Raw genomic sequence first — 2,915 nt, forward strand, 5'->3', positions numbered from 1 at the left:
ACACACACACACACACACACACACACACACACACACACACACACACACACACACACACATTTGTATTTCTATCCTCATTAGAATGTTCATTGTCTTCATTCATTACCAGTCAGTTCTACAGCTTGACCCTTTCTAAACCTAACCCCCCCAGAATGCACATAACACCCCCAGTACACACACAACCCTATAACTCCATTCACACTTTAGTTCTAAACCCAACCCACAACCTAAAAAATGGAAATCCACCACATTAGGACCAGTCTTTGGTCCCCATAAGGACTACTGGTCTTGACGATGGTACAGTGTATACCAAAAATGGTCCTAAAAAAGTTTAAAAAATAATACAAGTACACACACAAAACACTTTAGGGTTAGGCTGAAATTGATACTGAGGCATTTAAAGCATTATCAAATCGAAAAAAAATTGAATTATGACCAAAAACAATTAGAATCTAAGAGTTGCTATGAGTGCGTCCTAAAGTTATTTATCATTTTTTAATATATGTTACTGCACGGTTCAATAAATATATATATACATTTTTTAAAATGGRAGTTTCATTGCGTTTGGGTAAGTGTTCAACAATATCAACAAAAATCGCGGACCCTTCCATCATTGCTTTGACCAAACTGAGAAAGTGATAACTTTCATCTTAACTCAAAATAAAACAATCTCAATTTAAAAGTTTAGCTTGGATGGTTGCAGATACATTCCTTCAAGGAATGCAAATCCTTTAACTTTTTGATATAATAGCTCAAACAGCAAATATGAGGAAAACCATTTGGATAAAGATATGCTACGAAGCTCTGTGTAACCTCAGTCTGGTGACACTACTTGGTAAATATTGACTATACTTGTTGACTCAGCCACGCATGGACTGGATCATCAGAGGAGTCATAACATTATGCTTTGGCCTGAATCGTCCACAGAGTATACTGTTTCAACACCGCGAGGTGCACATCCTGCAGATCTACCTGCACACAACAGATAACAGCAGTCTGTTTGGTGACTGGAACTTGGTAAACATAACTGCTATAACCTCCATTTAAAACTGTTTCTAATGATTTACAGCAAGAAACCTCCTTCATTTTGCACTCTTCACATGGGGAACAAAGGGAGTGTTGTTCTGAAACCACAGAAGAAACAGGTTTATTGATGGGGTTAGTTAATGTTAAGGCTTTTTTTAAGTTTTTTTTTTTATTTCACTTTTTGGGCTGGGTGAATGCTGCATTCCTGACCTGTTTTTGATGTTAACATCCAACYCATCTTGGGGTGCGGAGGAAATCTGATTCCTTCCCTCCACATGGTACTATAAAAAGTTTATCAAGCTGTAGTATCTGCCCGGGTGCACACCCACTGTTCTCATTTTGTTTTCATCTCCCCTTCTGATCTGCTTTTCTTTGAAAACCTGAGCAGCTTCTCAGGAATATTAGCAGGAATTCTTTCACAGTAAAGCACTTGATACAATTATGAGTGGACTCTACTGCTGAATAATGCAAGCTTTTGTGAACGCTTTGTATTCTAATTCCATTGTTCAGCTCTCTGTGTTCCAAACAAAACATCAGAGTAGACTATAATACAGTCTCCAGTGCCTCGTGTTACATCGGTTACTTTCAGAGTGAAGGGTTTTTAGCACATTATTTGACTAATTTCATACGTGTTCTCTGTTGGAAGCACTTGTTGATGCTGCAGCTAAAGTGAACCAGATGTCCTGGATGGGTTCGTGCTGCGTGGCTCTGAACTGAGGACTGAGGTCATTCCTCAGATCCGGTTTGCAGTGATATATAGTTTGTGAGCGTGCGTGGATGAAAACTTTCAAGACAAACGAGGAGTGTTCTATCTGCAGGTGTTAAAACATTGCCTTTTCTTTTATACAGTATATTGGTATAATTTTGATAAGGAGAAAGCATGATGCAGCTGTAGCTTTTGGCAGAATTCCCAGCACATTTAAGGCAGGGATAAATTTAGGCTTTTTTACTCAAAATTAAGAGTAATGTGAGCAAGAGTCTTTACTTTTTTTTTACCTGCTGAATATAAACACCGCACAGTACAAGCAGCTTGTGACCATACAGCCCTGAAAAATGAAAATAATGTAATGACATGTCTTTGAGTGTTTTGGAAAATCAAAAATCAAACAAAGCACACTGGTGTTTTTTCTTCCAAAATTGTCAACACTCATAGAGCTTAAAGCATCCTCTGATCTTTGCACTTTTTCAACTCTGAAATAAAACTTGCCTGAATCAAAGTTCATTTTAACTTTACATCTCTGCTTCATTTCCTGGTACTGGTAGAAGGCCCCAGGGAAGAACCAGGACTTGCTGGAGGTATTATGTATCCTCTCTGACCTGGGAACGCCTCGGGGTCCCCCAGGARGAGCCAAGTGTCGCTGGGGAGAGGGATGTCTGGGTTTCTCTCTCTTTGGACTCGTTGCCTCCGCGACCCGACTATGGATGAGCAAAAGATGGCGATGCTTCATTGTCCTTTCCTCGCCCTGCATCATTGTCAAGCTCTTTGTTGTTGTTGGGCCATATTCACTGCAAAAAATAGCCATTTTAAAATGAGTTAAAAAGTACTAGATTATAGTCTGAATCTTCTAAGTAAAATAATTTGCCAGTGCAGTCAGACTGCTAATTTGGAAACAAGAAAAAATTCCAGGCTAACAAGATTAATGACCCAACACATTCTGCTCTCTCTCAGTATATCAGTCTCAAAAGAAGATCAAAAATGTTTTTTGGCTGGATATAAGACTGTAAGACTTGGTTAGCTGGACAATTGTTGCTGAAATATAACAACACTCACAAACCCTAYAGCTAAAAGACCCAATCTGCATGCCAGTGTTCCAAATATTAACAATGAAAATGATATCTTAGATTTATTCAGTCTTGAAAACAGCCCCCCCTCACTCAACAGGTCTTTC

Source organism: Austrofundulus limnaeus, unplaced genomic scaffold, assembly GCF_001266775.1.
Source record: "Austrofundulus limnaeus strain Quisiro unplaced genomic scaffold, Austrofundulus_limnaeus-1.0 Scaffold4, whole genome shotgun sequence".
Taxonomy (NCBI): Eukaryota; Metazoa; Chordata; class Actinopteri; order Cyprinodontiformes; family Rivulidae; genus Austrofundulus; species Austrofundulus limnaeus.